This window comes from Rousettus aegyptiacus, unplaced genomic scaffold (assembly GCF_014176215.1).
Source record: "Rousettus aegyptiacus isolate mRouAeg1 unplaced genomic scaffold, mRouAeg1.p scaffold_m13_p_5, whole genome shotgun sequence".
In the NCBI taxonomy this organism is placed as follows: domain Eukaryota; kingdom Metazoa; phylum Chordata; class Mammalia; order Chiroptera; family Pteropodidae; genus Rousettus; species Rousettus aegyptiacus.
The window spans coordinates 48,227,620-48,247,558 of NW_023416308.1; positions in this window are offsets into that span (position 1 = coordinate 48,227,620).

Genomic DNA, 19,939 nt, shown 5'->3' on the forward strand with positions numbered 1-19,939 from the left:
TCCTAACACTGCTGGGCTTCAGGAGTCGGTTCTTCTACCACCTCCTGATTGTCACCAAAGAGTCAGGTCAGGTCCCCACCCTTCACCAAAGGCCATGTCAACCAACACAGTTATCTTCCCCCTGGTCCCTCTAAGCCCTTCTGAAGACTACATTCTATTCCAACCTACTCAGAATTTTTCAGCAAACCAAAGAATCTTTCAGATTTCTGGTAGAGAATCTGTAACCATTTAAATTTACATAGTAGCCTAAACATTTTGGTCAAAAATTATTTTGAGTGTCAACTACGTGGTAGAAAATTTTTTCAAGGGCAAGAACATTTCTAAAACCTGGCCCTTCTAAACTGTAAAACTAGTGCCTTGGCTCCCGGGAGATCCAGTAAGACAGGGAGCCAAAGGGGCACCCAGGTTGTTTAAGGATAATACGGTTAAAACCACATCTACGCAGCAATTCACCTCATCACAGAAGGCTGCCCAAGCGAGGTCATACCAAAATTTTCCAATCACAGTAAGGTAGTAAGCCTGGGAGAACAGACTACAAGGGGGATAAAGTAATCGAACAGTTTGTCTCTAACTGTTGAAAAACAGTGAAGTCAGTCAATATCAAACCTGAATATTGAAAGCAACTTAACAATTACAACATCTCTGAGGTCACCATTTTTTGTTTTGTTTTGTTTTGTTTTTTTCATTCCTGGCACATTTTGGAACTGTCATGTAGAGACATTGCTTCTGTGTGCCTAAAATGAGGGGAAAGTCATCCTCTCTTTATAGGAAACCAGGCCAGAGAGAGAAAACAGGGAAGGAAAGCAATTTCCAATACCTGCCCGGCCCCATGACTGTGGGAACACTCAGTATGCTAAAACCTCAGAAGCAATAACTGCGGCAATGTCATCGGTGCAGCGGGGCTCACAGGGACAGAAAGCTCTGGGTCTGACACCAGTCATATTAGAACTCCACGGGGTTGGGCGAGTGGGGCAAATGGCTGTTTTGTTCCTCAGTGTTGATGACTCTGGGTCACTGTGAGCAGACAGCAGTTTGATAAGAGGTCTGCCAGACCTCAGAGCCAGACATTGGGGTTTGTCTGAAGCCAAGCTTGCAGTCTCCCAGGGCTTGTCCAACCTCGCAGAGGCCCAGAGCCTGGTCCTCAAAGTTTGGTCCTTCCAAGGAGCAGCAACGCCACCCACCACCAAGGACTCCCAAGCCACCCAGGCCCAGAGACTAGGAATCCACATTCTAACAGGATCCCCTGACAGTCAGCTTTCACAGTAAAATCTGAGGAGCACTGCTATGCTTCTTAGGCTGAGGCTGAGAAATGTGGGCGAAGGAAGGGGAAGGGCAGTGGAAAGGACAGAAAGAGATAGAAGTCTCTGAGATTTTGTGTGAATTTGACGAGCCAGGATTTCTAGGCAGCAATCAAAATATACTACTAATTCCAGGAAGCCAAACAGAAGCAAGAGAGAAAATGGTGACTCTGAGGAATCAATGAGCAGAACAGACCAGAAATCAGATTTCCATCCTGAAGAGCCTGCTCAGGCTACCCCCATTTTGCCACCTCAGGTTGCTCTCCCACCTCCTCCGTTGCCTCACTGACCTTAGTGGGTCCCAAGCCCTGATTCCTTCACCTCCAAACTAAGGAGACATAGATCACTGGCCCCAAGTAAAACAATCAATAAATCATCATCGAGAACTTACTCTCCACTTGGCCCCTTGAGAACTACTTAAATATAACAATCTAGCCTCTTCCCTTAGTGAGACAACTTTTTGAAGACATTCTTGATCATTCACTGTAAAAGGGATGAACAATTTTAAAGGAGATAAACATTTTGTTTCCTTGATCTCCCCTATTCAGGGCAACTCCTGATATCTTCAAGTGAGCATAAACCACGGAAGTCTAGGCTAACCACCAAGCTAGAGAGTGTCACAGCAGTCATTAGGCCTCTGCAGTCCCAGGTAGAACCTGGTCTCCACAGGCAAGTGAGACGGCAGCATCAAATCTTTGAAGAGGCCTTTGAGGGTCACACAGAGAAAAGTCAGGTCATTCATATTCACGCTTCTCAGTACTGCACCCAGCACAGTCATGTCAGGGTTGGGCATAATCGAGGCCCAGAGTAGAGAGGGGTAACCCCCACATGTAAACAGCAAAAACCATGCTGCTGGTGTAGACAGATGGGAGAACATGGGATCTTTGGAAGTCATACTTATGCATGATTCTTATTTTATACCCTGTGGGACTTTTAAATTTTTCATAAGAAATATGTTAATTTTGTAATCAGATTTAAAATGAGGACTACTTTAAAATGCACTGGGGTTTGATCTAGAGAACCTGGAAATAAGCCTATTCCCCAGCACCTCTTAGCTTTGTAACTTTGGGGAAATCATTTAATCTTCCTAAGCCCCAATTTCCTCAAATTACAATTACTATTTTAATAATTATTGCTTTATCGACTTTCCAGAGGTTTTGTGATACTCATATAAGATAATGAATATTTATTATAATGAACTATAAATCACTGAGGACCAAAAAAACTGGCATGGATAACCTGCTTGTGTTTGGAAGCCACTTCCGAGGCTTGGTCTCAGTTCACTAAGGAAGGAAAGGGGAGCAAGCAGCCTCATGGAGTGGGAAGAGCACAGGCTTGGAGGCCAGACAGATCAGAGTAAAAATCCAGCACTGGCCCTTACCATGAGTATGACTTTGAACAACTTACTTTACCTCTCTGGGCCTCAGTATCTTCATCTATATAACATAGGAACCATATCTACGTAGGGTGGTTGTAAGAATTAGAATAACTGTATATTATCGGCCTAGCCTTTTGGAGACAGCTATTATTATTTCCTCCTGCTGGTAGGTTAGGAAGTGGAACTCTAACCATATGTTTTTGTACTGAAAGAGTATTTAACTAAAATTTGCCCTTAATCTTCTTGGGTTGAACTAAGTTTCCTCCATCAAGCATGGATTGGCTGGGAGAAAGGTGGAGTGCTGTCACTTCTGCTTGAACAGTTACTATGAAGGCCAGGAGCAAAGTCCAGTAGCAAGTGGGACAGCTATGTCATGAGATCCTGTTTTGTTGGCCCTAAGGACCTAAGAATGGAATGAATACGATTTGTTCACAGGAATCAGTTGTTGTTTAATTGCCTACATATCACAGGTGATAAAAGAGGCAAAAAAAAAAAAAGGTAGCCATGGTGATAATAGTGGCAGTAGGCACCAAAGGGAGACTAAAATGGAATTGCTGGCACCAAAATTAGTGATGACCACAGTGACAAAGGCTACACAAAGAGGCAGAACACATTCCAGAGGAAGGACTAGTGAGTGATAGAGCTGGTCTCTGTGTCAGAGACAACCAGAACTGTGATCTGAGAAAACAAGCAAGAGGCACCCATGCAAACAGTGATGTTATGAAGCTTTGCTCTTCAGCATGCAGTTTCTAGAAACTAAGCCACCAGGGACAGGAGCCAAGATGGTAAAAAGCCACATGCCGCACTGAGCAGGGTCCATTGGAGAGTCTCGGGCTTTCCTATGAAGGACTTGAGGTTCAGGACTCTCCTTGTGATGCAAATGGAGCACAAAGTAGTGGGAAGTACCAAGAAAGTTCACGTTCTTAATTATGAAGCACTACCCTGTGAACTGTTTAAGCTGAGCCTGAATTAGACTCCAGAGACAAAGACTTTTAGCTGATTATTAAATTTCTTAAAGGACAGAAACACTCAATCTTCCTTTGAAAAACCTCCTTCTCCCCTGACAAGAAGTTCCTTCTATAATTTGAATTACATACATAAAAGCACATTTCAACTGCAAAGTGCAATGCAAATGCAAGGTTGTTTTATTGCTGTTATTTTGACTAATGGTGCCCCAGAGGCCCCATCCCAGTGTACAAAGCATTCTTAGAGGCACAGGATACTTGGGTATCCATCCTAATGAATAAAATGTCATTTACCACTCTGGCTTTTTTTCTGATCTTTAGAGACTTCATAATCTTTTCTTGGCATATCCATAAAGCCAAGAAACTGGAAACTGCACTCTTTTTAAGCTAATTGCCTGGAAAAAGCATTCCCGCCTCTCACAAATGCAGAAGCGCTTTCCTATCTAACCAAGGCAAAGAGTTCTAAATATGAGACACTGTGGGCAAGATAAAGATGAATCCGCCTCCATCATCATTTCCACTCTGATTTTCCAAGCGGTAGCCTCTGTACTCAAGGTTCCTGCATTCACGCCAGCTGGGCCCTCTCCTTTACAGCTTCCATGTTGTGCACAATGGTCATCTAACAGGCCTCCTCGAGTCCTCCCTATAGGCTCTTCCTGGCTGTGTAGACAAGTTGAATTTTCATAAAAATTCATAAAAATTTTATTTAAAAATGGCATGGGTACCATTTTTCTGTGTTCTTTGAAGAACCAGAATAATAAAAGCACTATACATGGGATGCCTGTTAGTTGTGATACTCATTTCTTTGTTCTCTCATAAAATATATACTGAGTCTCTCCTATGCATAAGGCAGTAGGGAATAAAAAGATGGAGAAGGCACAAACCCAACCCTGAATTTCCTGTCAATCTGGACAGAGGGCACTACCATCTTGTTTCTCAGGATATGTGTTTAGTCTTTTAACTGATTGTATATTCCACAAGCTGTCAATGTCAGGAGGAGCACCTAAAACCAAGGGATGAGCTAAAGATGGTCAAGATCACTTAAGCAGACTGCTAAAACCTGGTCCATGCAATGAAATTTACATTGAATTAGGGCAGATTCAGATAACCAGTTAACACACATCTAAGGATGGAAAACACAAAAGTAGCAGATATGAGAAGCACATTCCATGAACAAATCTTGAGATAAAGGCAATAGGAACTGACAAGGAGGGCTTGCTCATGGCTGCCCTCTCTGAGCTAAGACAGCTCATCTCCACCCAGTAAATCCACCTTGCTCACTCCTATTCATGCTATGAAACAAGTCTCAGCATCACTTCCAGTAGGAAGCTCATCCCCACTACTATCTTTTCCAGGTGGAGTATGGTATCTTATCTCATTGAAATACCTGGTACATTTTATACTATTACATTCCAAACATTGTATATAATTATCTATCTGCATATCTCCCTCCCTCAACACACTGTGAGCTACTTAAGGGCATGAATTTTGTCTTATTTATTATTTAGCACGGTGCCTGTTACATTCAGCACTCACATTATTTGTCAGATGAAAGGAAAGAATAAAGGAAGAAGGGAGAGAGAACGGAGAAGGAAGAAAAGAAAGGAAAGGAAGAAATGAAAAGGGCTAGCACATTCTTCAGAAGCCTAGGTGCTTGCCCCTTCCAGGAATGCCTTCACTGACTTATACTTCATTTCACTTACACAGGGACTTTGTGAATGAAAACATGCAGTAAATATCCCTTTCTCCTTTAGGTCAAGGGCAGAAAGTCAGCAGTGTCAGTTAAGGTTTTCTCTCAGCTAGAAAGACAAGCCACCTACAGTCTGCAAGCTCTCCTTGTATTTGTGCTTTGAAGGGATCTGGTTATGGGGCTCTTAATGAAATAAAGCCAAACCACACAATTTCATTCTGTCAAAACACATTGAAAATCTTTCCTGGGTGATTTATCATGGAAATACACATGGCAGGGAAGGGGATAGGTAATTAGAGAAAGCAGAGAAAGCCACTCAACCTGCAGTGCTCAGCTGCCAGGATGTCCGTGGTGGCTGCAGCAGCTGGTGGACAAGGCTGCCCTAACATGGGGACAGATGGGCTCCTGTGAGAAGGCCACCTCCTGAAAATAAATAATTGTCAAGATTGACCCACTCCAAGAAGTGTGTTAACACAGACGAGCCGCAGCCAGTAAATCCTAGCCAATGAGTATGGTAAGGTAAAAAGGGCTGGATTAATTTGCAGCTGATGGCAACACCTGATAGATAATCTAAACTATGGAGTAGCTTAGATTTGCTCCCAAAAGTCAATAGCAGCACCATGACTAATTTAAAGCCAGGGCAGCCACAGCTAACTAACATCACGGTCATAGGTAGAAGAACATAAATAACCAGAAATTTGAGGCTCTCTCCTGTATCCTCAACATATCTGTGAATATTTTGACTTCTCTCTCTTGCACCTCCCTCCCTGGACACAGGGTCTTATCTCAGGATAATCCTTGTTCTGTGTAAATGCCTTTGTTTTCTTTTCATGTGATATATGTGCCAGTATGGCATGCTGGTACCTCTTGCAAAAAGCAGCATTAACAAATGTGAGCTCAAATAGAAAGCCACTGTCATTTGTCAATGTTGCTTTGAATAAAGGTGCCAGATTGCACCGTGTGGCACTTGAGGGCAGAGACTCCACTGTTCCAAAGCTGAGAGCCTGCTCTTTGCTGGGCAGGATGCTAAAAATGAGGAATAAAAAGATGGAATGCAAATACCACTCTGCCCCCAGGCCCTTAGGGTCTAGTGGGGGAGAGAGACCAAAGTCAGAGATGGAAAATGAGCTAAAAGAAAGCCCATCCCACTAGTGTGGTGCTTTGAAAGAAGTGAGCCCAGTGCACTCTGGGACAGAGAAGAGGAGCCTTGGCCTGAGAATGGCCTATAGGAAGAAACCATGCCTTACCCCAACAGGCCAATGCGTGGGTTACCCAAAAGACCTCTCCTCAGAAACTCAGTGTATACCCATTATTTTCATGGATTTGGCAACATTTGAAACTGTACAAATTTATTTTTCTTTATTTCTTATTTGTTCACAATGTTATCCTTTCTAACATGTGGGATTCTGTCTAAGGCAAATGTGGGGAGTTTGAAAATCCACTAATAGTGAGGGTAGAGACACCAGCAAGCAGGATTGAGGAGGGGTGGTTTTCAATTTATCAAAACAAGAATAATAATGCTTATTTTTTCTAAAAAAAAATGATTTATTTTTTATAATAACCATAATAAAAACATAAAGAAAATAAATGGAGCTACAACCCAAGAAGCCCTGTGGTGTTTAAGATAGGTCTCTTGGATTTTAGCCCAAGCAAACACACAAATTAATAATACAAAGAATTATCAAAAATCATTGAAACTCTGCCATTTGTGACATGTATGAAAATTGAAGATATTACACTAAGTGAAACAAGTCAGACTGAGAAAAACAAATACCACGTAATCTCACCTATATGTGAATTGAAAAAAAAAAGAAAAAAAATAGAACTCATAGATACAAAGAATGGACTGGTGGTTGCCATAGGTAGGCCATGATGAGTAGACAAAGGGACAAAGGTGATCAAAAGGTACAAACTTTCAGTTATAAAATACATAAGTTACGGGGATATAATGTAAGGTGACTATAGTTGATAATACTGAATTATATATTTGAAAGTTGTTAAGACAGTAGACCTTAAAAGTTCTCATTACAAAGAAAACAACTTATAACCGTGTGTGGTGATGGATATAAACTAAACTTATATATTGTGAAATGGTGACCATTTCACAATATATAAATTCATTAAATCATTATGTTGTACAACTGAAACTAACATAACATTATATGTCAATCATATAATGTAGAAACATCCCAGAATTTAGAAAGGGTCAAGATCTCTTTTATTTCACTATTCAATTTGTATACTACTATTCTATACTAATTTATATTAATAAATTTTTTTTTAAATCGTTGAAATCCAGAAAGCGCATTTTTGATAAATAATATATTATAGTTTCTTAGGGCAGCCACAACAAAGTGCCACAAATTGAGTGACTTAGAACAACAGATATTTGTTCTCTCATGGTTCTGGAAGCTAGAAGCCTGAATCAAGGTACTGCAGGGTGATTCCCTTTTTCAGAGGTTTTTAAGAAAAATCTCTTCTTGTCTTCCAGAATCTGGCAGCTGCTGGCAATCCTTGGTGGTCCTTAGCTTACAGGTGCATCACTCCAACTGCTGCTTCTATCTTCACACGGCTTCCTCTCCTGTGTGTCTATGTCACTGCAACTAAATTTCCCTCTTCTTGCAAGAACACCAGTCATTGAATTAAGGTCAACCCTAATCCAGCATGACCTCACCTTACTTATATCTTTAAAGACTCTATTTATTAAAAAGGTCACATTCACAGGTTCTAGGGGTTAGGACTTCAATATATTTCTTTATGGGAACAATTCGACCCACAACAAACACTCAATAAACCTGCTTGCTTTTTGACCATTAACTATTCACCAAAGATTATGTATTCACACCCCAAAGCTCAATGTCGGGAAATTTTGCCAGCTCCCCCCACAATCTTATTCTCTTTATCCTAAGTATTGCCTGAGTAGCTCCCACAACAATAGAGGAACTATGTATTTGACAATAAACAAAGAGGAAAAGGTTATTTTCTGACCTTTTAGCTGAAGGATTATATGAGCTACTCACTGTCCTCCACTCTAAAATGGATGTGGATGTGCGTATCCAAATGTGTTATGCTTGAACATAATATATCTGAAGTGGTTCTATTGTGGTCTTTCTATTTGTACTCCCATTTTTCATCTTTGTATAAAGACTTGACATTCTAGAACACTGCACATTCTGAACAAAATGTCCTTTTCTTATTCAGCACCACATTTTGGTAGACAAAAGGTGAATGAAATGCTAAAAGTAATATATAATTTGCTCTTAACAAATGGCAGAGGAGTAATGGGGTAATGATGTTTTATAAAGGAAAGACTAATTACAGTAGGAACCAAACATAGCAAAGACCCAATTTTAATCTCTCAAACAGAAAATGTCACTAACACATCTGGGTGTTTTTGCTTGTTCTTAATAATAGATTGAAATAATGACAGTTGGGGAAACTGTTATGTTTGTACTAAAGTTGTCCCAAAGTTTGATTTATAGTCAGTCATCTTCTATTTGGCACCAGCTTAGAAGAAAACAGCAGTAGTGAGAAGTCTGGCAGATTTTGCCCTTGAGGTTAAGATAGTAAACAAAAATGAAAACTAATCTATCTTCAGACAGTAGTGTGGAACTTAAAGTTGAGTGAGAGACAATCTTGTAAAATATTTCTCCTTAAAAATGATTTCATTAGGGCAATTAAAATTTTAGAAAATGGTACCATATTTCGAAAGATGTGTAAGAGATCTATTCTAATCTCCCTTGCTTTCTGGAGCTAGATAAGTCTATATATAGCCATTCCTGGTATATGATTCACTCATTATCTCTATATATAGATCTGTAGATAGAATGCTCACTGTGAACATAGGTCATACTATATTCACAAGAGAATTGCATCATAAAACCTTGAAATTATAAAATTCTTTGACTAGTTCACAGAATTGGCCCTGGGAAGTGAAAAGTCAGGTTTAACAAAAACAAAAACAAAAGTCTCTGGCTTTTAAGATCTTATAACAAGGAGCGGAATCTACAATTCTACTTTTGGCACTGTAGCTAACTCTACTACATTTATATAATAAAAAAGATTCCTCTTGATATAATACAAGTAGCTTCTATAAAAGTAATAAAAGAAAATTTGAAACATATTGTTGATCTCTAAGAAAGTAAGTGAATCGTAACAGAGGGTGCAAAAGGGATGAGGTTTAAATAAGAATATGACCTATGAAGTAGAAGCCAGGGGTACCTGAGAGAAAAGTGCCAGAAGCCTAAAGTTTTGAGATTAGCAAAAAGGAAATGGGAGGTTCATCTTTTCCAGGGGTTCTAAATCTGGAGTCTATGGGCTCTCAAGTTATCTGTAAATGAATTGAAAGAATCTCTGGACTTTGATGAAAAAAAATTATATCTTTATTTTCATATATCTCTAATTAAAATTTATTTTAATTATAGAATTTGAGCAGCAAATCACAGTAGTTTGAGCAATAGCTGTGCCTTTGCCTCCAATAAAAACCATAGATATTTCATATCACATTAGAGTGTTGCAGGTAACTTGAAATGATCTTTATGTTCATTATAACTGTTTTGTAATTTAGTAGTTACTAGACAAATGACTAGATATGTTTACTTAATTCATAAAAAAGCACATATATTAATATATCACATTTATTTTTTAATATTTCTTAACTGTTGTCTCAGCCTGGTCAGTCTAGGTGGCTTATAAACAACAGAAATTCACATCTCACAGTCTTGAGGCCAGAGAGTCCAAGATCCAGATATCAGCAGATCTAGTGTCTGGTGAGATCTGCTTCCTGGTTCATAGAGGGCCTCTTCTCACTGTGTCCTCACATAGCAGAAGAAGCCAAGGGAGCTCTCTGGGTCTCATTAATGAGGGCATTAATGCTATTCACAAGGGCTGCACCCTCATGATGTAATCACCAAACACCTCACTTCCAAATACCATCACACTGGGGGTTAGTTTTCAACATATGAATTTGGTGGGTGGGGGTGGGGAGAGGCGGGGAACACAAACATTCAGCTTATAGCAACTGTACTTCAAGATAATTGTAATCATTTGTAATCCTATGGGTTTTATGCAATCAAAAAGATTCCAAGAAGGGTGCACAGGTTTCACTGGACTGCCAAAGAAATCCATACCTCTGTATTAATGAAAGAGTGAGCTAGAAGAAATTGCCTTCCAACAAAATGAGCCTATAAAGAAATTTTTCTCCCCATTCTATGGTTGTGCTACTTAAAAATAAGGTAATACTACCACTGATGGCACCTACACTTTAAGAATTTATCATTCACAATCACACGTCCACTCACTTATGGGTATAGTCAGAGAAACCCCTAATCCAGAAAGTAAATCAAAGTATATCCTAGTTGATAATATTTTCATGTACATGACAGAAACAAATGCCATTTCTTTCCAGTGAAGACACCCAAAACTAAGCCCCTAAGACTTCTCACAGATGTTTTAAAAAAAAATGAGCTCAAAATAAAAATTGTTAAGCAAATCAAGAAATAAGATACCATGAGCAAGAATCAAAAGAGAATAAATGAAAATTAAAAAGTTTTAGTCCACCTCTGCCAAGGATTTCCGATATTCAGAATTACTTGATTCATAATACAAAATAGTCTATATGTTTTCAATGTTTTAAATGGAATTAAAAAGTAAACAGGAATAAGAGATTGCCAAAAAATCACCAAGTTGTAAACAGAACCCTCAAAAATATTAGAAATAAAATATATAACTATCGAATTTTAAATTTCACAAATGGGCTATAGATAAAGAGTAGATGTAAAGTCTGAAATTAGACTTTGAATCTAATTAGACACAGATGAAATTAACAATTAAGAAAATTAATTTATTGGAAAGCAAAATTTAGAAATTTATCCATAATTAGGACAAATGATAGAGAAGTTAAAAAAAACTGAAAATATGGGAGCTTCTGGTCAAGATAGTGGCATACATAAATGCTGTGCTTACTTCCTCCCACAACCACATCAAAATTTAAACTAAAGAACAAAACAACCATCATTAAGAATTGCCTGAAGTCTGGTAGAATATAAGTCCTATAACTAAGGTTATACAGAGGAGGCCATGTATAGACTGGAAGAAAAGGCCAAGATGTAGAACAAGCTGATCCCATACCCACAAGTGGTGGTTGAGAATTGGGAGAGATATCTCAGCTGCAAAGTTTTCCCCAGAGAAGAGATGGGTCCTTGCCCCACACCAGACTCCCCTGCTCAGGGTTCCAGTGCCAGAAAGAGAAATTCCCATAACTTCTGGCTGTGCAAACCAACGCATATTGTAGCTGAGTGAAATGATGAGCTACTGGAATATCAGACATTCCTTTAAAAAGACGTACGCATGGACTTACTCACAGATTCATTCACCCTGAGCTCCAGCACTGGGGCAGCAGCTTGGAAAGCACCAGGGACATACAGGGAGGAACTGAATTGTCTGGCTTCAGGGCAAGGGCTGGAGAGGCAGTTTTCTCCCAGACAGAAGTGCTGGTGGAAACCAACTATTCCTCTGTTGAGTTCTCCCCGCACTCTGCCTACACATTCAGGCAGGCACTATATCTGAGTATCCTGTCTAATACCATTCATCCTGACCTGACGATCACCTGAGACCCCATTCTACTCAAATAGCAGGCCCACTCAGACTGCTTCCAGTGGCTTTTTCATACAAATGGCCTGTCTTGGCTAATGCTGCAGACTTTCTTAAAATCTCTCAAAGGTTCACAAGCCCCAAACAAGCAGCATCTGGCTTCAGTGTGCCTTGTACCTCTTGCTAAGCAACCCTAAGTCGAACACCAGCAGCAGCCAACCTCAGTTCACAGCTTAGCCTCTCACAGGTGCCTTCAAGCCCAGCACAGGTGACAACCATCTGCAAATCACTTTGTAGCTCATACCAAGTGGTCATAGGAAGGGCGCAGGCATCACTAAACTTGCCCTGCAACACAGTGCCTCCCAAGAGGACCCAGAACCACTAAAGCTAGTGGCCAGCCTCAGACCACACCAGAGCACCACCCAAAGGGCAGACCTGGCAGGCATCAGGCCCCACTAAAGCAAATACAACTCCACAGGGTCAGCCTCTACACAACAGCCCTTGCACTGTAGTCACAGCCAGTCCTTACAACCAAACTGCCTGAGGGTCAATCCCTTCCACTGGCATGCCAACAGCGACCAAGGCTCAACTACAATAAGCGGACACACACAACCCACACAAGGGACATACCTGGAACATTCAGACCAGGTGACCAGAAAGATTGCATCACTGGACCCCTGAGGACACTTACTACATAAGGCCATTCTACCAAGATCAGGAGCCATGGCAGCTCTATCTAATATACAGGAACAAACACAGGGATGCAGCTGAAGTGAGGAGACAAAGAAAGATGTCCTAAACAAAAGACTAGACTGAAGCTCCAGAAAAAGAGCTAAACATAAAGGAGACAAGACAATTAACTCTACCAGATGCAGCGTTCAAAACAATGGTTATAAGGATGCTCAATGATCTCAGTGAAAACGTCAACAGAGAGACAGAAAACATAAGAATAGAGATAGAAAACATAAATAGAACCAGTCAGAAATGAAGAATGCAGTAACTAAAATGAAGCAATCAACAGTAGATTGGATGAAGCAGAGGACAAATCAGTAATTTAGAAAATAAGGTAGCAGAAAACAATCAGAACAGCAACAGGAAAAAAGAATACAAAAAAAAATGAAGATAATTTACAGAGACTATGCAACAACATCAAGCATAACGACATTAGCATCATAGAGGTACCAGAAGGAGAAGAGAGCAAAAAGTTAACAACCTGTTTGAAGGAATAATGATGGGAAATTTCCCTAACCTGGTGAAGGAAACAGGTATACAACCACAGGAAGCTCAGAGAGTCCCAAAAAAGATGAACCCAAAGAAGCCCACACCAAGACACATCATAATTAAAATGCCTAAGGTTAAAGACAAAGAGAGAATCTTAAAAGCAGCAAGAGAAAAGCAATTAGTTACTTACAAGGAGCTCCCATAAGACTGTCAGCTGATTTACAAACAGAAATTTTGCAGGCCAGAAGAAATTGGCATGAAATACCTGAAGTGATGAAAAGGAAGGACCTATGACCGAGATTACTCAGCAAAGCTATCATTTAGAATAGGACAGATAATGAGCTTCCCAGACAAGAAAAGGCTAAAGGAATTCATCACCACCACATGAGTATTACAAGAAATGTTAAAGGGACTTCTTTAAGAAGAGGAAGATAAAAAAGTGAACAATAAAATGGCAATAACTACATATCTATCAACAATTACTTTTAATGTAAATAGATTAAATGTTCTAATCAAAAGACACAGATGGTTGAATGGATAAGAAAACAAGACTCTTAAATATGCTGCCTATAAGAGACTCACTTCAGATCAAAAGACACAAACAGATTGAAAGTACAGGAATGAAAAAAGATGTTTCATGAAAATGAAAATAAAAAAAAAAAAAAACTTAAACCAGACAAAATAGACTTCAAAACAAAGGTTATAACAAGAGACAAAGAAAGACCCAGTAATTCCACTTCCGGGTATTTATCTGAAGAAACTCAAAACTCTAATTCAAAAGGACATATGTATCCATATGTTCACTGAAGCATTCTTTACAATAGCCGAGATATGGAAGCAACCTAAGTGTACATTAATAGATGAATAAAGAATAAGTGGTACATATATACAATGAAATATGACTCAGCCATAAAAAAGAATATCTTGCTGTCTGCAACAACATGAATGGACCTAGAGTACATTATACGAAGTGAAATAAATCAGACAAAGAAAGACAAGTGCTATATTATTTCACTTACATGTAGACTCTAAAGAACAAAATAAATGCACAAAGAAAACAAACAAACTCAGAGATACAGAAAATAGTTCATGATTGCCAAATGGGAGTGGGTTGGGGAAATGGGTGAAAGGGGGGAAGGGATTAAGAAGTTCAAACTGGTAGTTACAAAATAGTCATGAGGATAAAAAGTACGGCATAGGGAAGGTAGTCAATAATATGCTAATAATCATGGTATCAGATGGGTACTAGATTTATTAGGGTGATAACATTATAAATTATATAAATGTCTAATTACTCTGTGGTACACCTGAAACTAATATAATATTGTACGTCAACTGTAGTTGAAAAATAAAAAATTATTTAAAAGAATAAAAATAAAAATAAAATTAAGAACTGAAAAAATAAGACATAGAAGGATAAAGTGAAAGAGCCTAACATGGGTCTTATTCATGTTTCAGAAATGAGCTGATGCAGAGAATTGAGGAGATCTAACATTTGAAGAGAAAATTGCTAAGAAATTTTTAAGATTTAGATATATGCCAATATTCAGCTTCAGGAATCCCAAGGAATTACAATCAGAATAACAAAGTCAGAAATATCAAAATAAAATTGCTGAAATACAAAAAGAAGATCTTAAAAACAGCCACCAAAAAAAACCCCATAATTTTCAAATAAATGAAAATTATTAGACTGACCTCAAACTTCTCAAGAGTAGTAATAGAAGCCAGAATATAATGTAATGATCATATTGTTGAGTAAAAAATAACTGCAACTCTAGAAGTATACATTCAGAAAAACTATCTTTCAAGAACACAGGTAAAATTAAAACACGTTTAGGTAATTAAACTTTGATAGCTTACCACCAGCTACACAGTGATCCCCAAGCTTTTTGGCACCAGGGACCGGTGCTCCTATGAGAATCTAATGCCTGATGATCCGAGGAGGAACTGAGGCGGTAATGCTAGCACTAGGGAGTGGCTGCAAATACAGGTAAAGCTTTGCTCACTAGCCCTCCACTCACCTCCTACTGTGCAGCCCGATTCCTAACAGGCCACACAGACAGGTACCAGTCCACAGCCTAGGGGTTGGGGACCCCTGCCTAGCATAGTCTCAAAAAAATGACTTTCTAAATGATAAATTTCAAAGAGGATAGAAAATAATTCAAAAAGTAAGATTTGAGATACAACAAAGAATGGAGAGCAAAGAAATTAATAAAGGTTTATTTTACACAAATCAGAAAAATCTGGATGTATAAAATAGAAATAATGCATAAACTGTGAGATTTTTTTTTTAAGATAGAAGTAAAATCCCGAATAACATCAGCAAGTAAGCCCAATGGAGAATATCAGAAAAATAATTATTAGACTCATATTATTCTAGAAGTTCAGACAATGATTAATTTTACACTTTCAATCCACAAGGAAAACTAGTAAAAGGAGATAAATGATGTATATATTCCTAATAAGTAAAGGGGAGAAAAGTGATTTCAGAAGTGAGACATAAAGAAGCATAGAACACCAGGGACAAATGGAAAGCACAACATAAGGTGGCAAAATGAGTTCAAACATATCAATAAATGCAAATGTTATTCATAGTTATAGGACAGATTGTCAGATAGGTTTTTTAAAATCAGCTAAATGTTATTTCTAAGAAACAGATATAAAACACACGAACATGAACAAATTAAAATATAAAAATGAAAAAAGATATACTGGGCAAATACTAATCAAAAGAAAACCAGTGATATCAGAAAATTAAATTTTAATACAAAAAGCATATATAAAGAGGGCCATTGCACAATGTTAAAAATTGTCAATAAATAAGGATCACCTATAAAATAACCTCAAAAGGTATCAAATAAAAGCTAACAGAATATCAAGAAATATATAAACTGACTCTCATACCAAAAGCTTTTTCACATTTCTCTCTCAATTATTAGTAGTCAAACAGATAAAAATTTTATTTAAGCTTGATTTGGCAGATACTTGTAGGGCCATGCATCCAACAATTAGAAATGCATATTATCCTCAAGATCCACTGAACATTTACAAAAATTATCTCAATGTTAGGCCATAAAATAAGTCTTAACAAATTTCAAATTATTCATATCACATAGAGCATATTCTCTGACCACAATTAAATTAGAAGTTAATAAAATAATTTAAGTCTGTATGATTAGAAATTAAAATATTTTTAAATAACACTAGTCAAAGAAGTAATGGAAATTAAAATGTACTTATAATAGCAATAACAATACATATCAAAATCGTGAAATGCTAAAATAATAATTTGAGGAAATGTATAGTTTTGTATGTACATAGGAAAAAAGGTTAAAAATGTTTAAGTTGAATATCAATTTTAGAAAAAAATTAAAACAGTACAATTTTTCTAGATGAGAATTTCTACTATCTGATAAGCATAAGTCTTGGTGATTTCTGGAGTGTCATGGAAATGTGCTTTTCAGAAAACTATATGTCTGATAAATATCCATGTCTTTTAAGTAAAAAAAAAAAAAAAAAGAAAAAGAAAAGAAAAAGAAAAAAAGCCCAAAGAAAGTAAAGAGAAGGAAATAAATGTAAGATCTGAAACAAAGGGAAAATACACAATACAGAGTACCAACAAATCTAAAACTTATTTCTTTGCGACTATGAATAACAATGTTAACCCTCTGGTTAGACTAATCAAGCAAAAAAGGGTGAGGGCACAAATATACAACAATGAAAATGAAAAGGGATCACACTACAGGTAGAACATAAAATTAAAAATTGACAAATTCCTAGAATAAAAGCAATTTTACCATAAGTGACTCATGAAGAAATAGAAAGTCTGAATAGTTCCATAATCATTAAAGAAATTAAATTAGGACTTAATGATCATCTCACAAAGAAAAATAAAATTTCAATCCTTTAAAAACTATTTTAGAAAATAAAAACAAAGAATATTCCCTAATTCATTATGTAGTTGGTCCTTGAACAACACAGTTTTGAACTGCATGGGTCTACTTATGACTTATACATAATTTTTTTTCAATAAATACCTGTACTGTTTTGGACCCAAAGTTGGTAGTCAACGGATGTGGAGGGCTAACTATATACGCTAATCTATGCCATTTTACATAGAGCACTTGAGCATCCTCAGTTTGGGGGATCCATGAGGGTGTCCTGGAACCAATCCTCAGTGGATACTGAGGCAAACTTGAGTTTTTGAGAAATCAAAAGTTATATATGGATTTTTGAATGTGCAGGATTTGGGGCCCCTGATCCCCACATTGTTTAAGGGTCAATTATATAAGAATATGTAACCTTGCTACCAAAATTAGAAAAGAAAACTACAAGAGAAAATAAGAGGTCAACTCACGATCCTAAACACACACACACACACACACAACAATCTGAATTCAACCATATGTAAAAGATATGCATTCTGATGGTCTAATGGTTAATATTACGTGTCAACATGACTGGACTAAGGAATGCCCAGATACCTGGTAAAACACTATTTCTGGATGTTTCTATGAGGATGTTTCTACAAGAGATTAGCATATGATTCAGCAGACAGAGAGAAAAGATTCATCTTCACCAATGTGAATGGACATAATCCAATCCAGTAAGGGCCTAAGGGACAAAAAGGTGAAGGGAGGTCAAATTCTCTGTCTTTTTGAGCTGGAACATTGATATTTTTCTGCCATATGAATTCAGTGCTCACTGTTTTTTGGGCCTTTGGACTCCGGGCCTTACACTGTCAGCTCCCCTGGCTCTTAGGCCTTTGTACTCAGACCAAATTATACCACTAACTTTCCTGGTTCTCCAACTACAGAACAGATCATGGGACTTCTGGGCCTTCAAAATCACATGAGCCAATTTCTATAACAAATCTCCTTTTATATCTATTTATATATATCCTACTGGTACTGTTTCTCTGGAGTACCCTAACTAGTACATGCATAATGACCACCAGGGATGCAAGTTTGACTTAACACCTAATGATGTAATTCACCACATTAACAGATTAAAAGAAAAAATTATTTCATCATCTCAATAGATGAGGGCAAATCATTCAAAAGCATTCAATACTCATTTATGAGTTTAAAAAAAATAAAGAAGGGAATTTCCTTAACCTGCTAAGAACACCTAACCAAAAGCATAAAGAAAACATTTTAAAAGAAGAAACACTGGACATATTCTATAATAATCAGAAATAATATGAATAATCACCAGTATTGCCTTATTCCACTACAGTAAGAAAATGAAAAACATCTTGATGACACAGAGTATCAGTTTCTTAAATCAAACTCATAAAAGTCAGAAATTTTCACCTAGTACCAAACATTAGTAATAATTCAAAGAAAAACGTTAACCTCAAGAAGCAGGAAAATCATGGAGAATTCCGATACTGTCATCATAGCTCTGTAGTTCTTTTCTCCTTGTATTATGATGGAAAGCTCCTTGGTCCAGATTAAGTTGATTTCTCTAATGCTGTATGCTGGTCATCACTTACACAAAGGGTAGCAATTTCTATTGTGAAACATCTCCATTTTGTATGACAGAAATTTCATAGATGAAACTGACATTTTCCAGTGAACTATGCCCTATATATCTATAAACAACTGGTTTATTACCATAAACAGCCTACATGGATCAGGCATATCATGCTAAAAGCAGTCCACATATAAACATTCTCCATTATGTTTACAAGGAGATTTGACCAGGTCATTTCATTGTTTTGAGTTTTATCTTCTTCCCTGAATTGGATGAGTTACAGATCAGCAGCTAACCCTTCTCCCTTTCCAATTATGAAAGGTACAAGCCCGTGTAAGCTAAGTTAAGATAGGGAGTTTTGTTGTTTTTTTAACTTCCTTGAATATTACCAAGACCTGAGCTAGCATTTTGTAGATACTCAATAATGTCTATTGAATGAAAAATGAATAAATTACTAATAAACTAAAGTTTTCTACAGAGAATACCCAAAAGCAACTATAGACAAATATTTAAAATTGCTAAGAGTTTAGTAAGGTGGATTAATATAAAATCATTATATAGAATTAATTGCATTCCTATATTCCTGTGACAGAGAAAAAATAATTTAAAATAATCTTTACTATAGTAACAAAAAGCAAAATCACCTAGAAATAAATCTAACAAAAAAAATGTGTAAAACTTTCCTGATAAAAATTATAAAACTATTGGAAAGCACTGAAAATATCCAAATAAATGGAGAAAGATATTTCTATAGATATGATATCATATCAGTTTTCTATAGCTTTACTGTAATTCTAATCATTATATTGTTTATTATTGTTTTGTTTTGTAGATGCTAATAATCTGAATCTAAAACTATATAAGAAACGAAAGTCCAAAATAATTCTGAAAAAGGAGGAAAGCTTACTACATGAAATACCAAAACTCGTTATAAAGTTATAGTTAGAATCAGTGTGACATTGGTGCAAGGACAGATAAATAGACCGATGTATCAAACAGAAAGGTCAAAAGAGAGACATTCATATATGACAACTTATTACATGAAAGAGGTGGCCCTGCAAGTTCATAGAAAAAGAAGGACTATTTAAAATCTGCCGTTTTACAACTGGTTATCCATATGGAAAAAAAATTAAATTTGACTCCTTCTTCTCTCCATACACAAAATTCCGTTTCAGGTAGATTATAAACCCAGCTGTGAAATGCAAAACTTCCAGACTTTTAGCAGCAAACAGAATAATATCTCTATGAACGTAAGCAAGACATAAAAATCACAAAGAAAATAATTGCTGTATTCACTATGACAAAGGTGACATTTTTG